Consider the following 226-nt stretch of genomic DNA (forward strand, 5'->3'; position numbering starts at 1 on the left):
CCAGCCCTGAGGAAGGGAGTCCCAGGAAAGTGTCAGCCCTGTGGAACAGGGGTCTCAGCCCTGTGTGTGGGGAGGGTCCCAGCCCTGTGGAACAGGGGTCCCAGCCCTGCATGAGAATCCCAGCCCCATGGAGGGGGTCCCAGCCCTGAGGAAGGGAGTCCCGGCTCCCTGTGTGTGGGTCCCCGCCCTGTGGAGGGGGGCTGGGGGCCGGGGAGAGGGGCCAAGC

The sequence above is a fragment of the Eurypyga helias genome, unplaced genomic scaffold (genome assembly GCF_000690775.1).
Source record: "Eurypyga helias isolate BGI_N326 unplaced genomic scaffold, ASM69077v1 scaffold27701, whole genome shotgun sequence".
NCBI classification, from domain to species: domain Eukaryota; kingdom Metazoa; phylum Chordata; class Aves; order Eurypygiformes; family Eurypygidae; genus Eurypyga; species Eurypyga helias.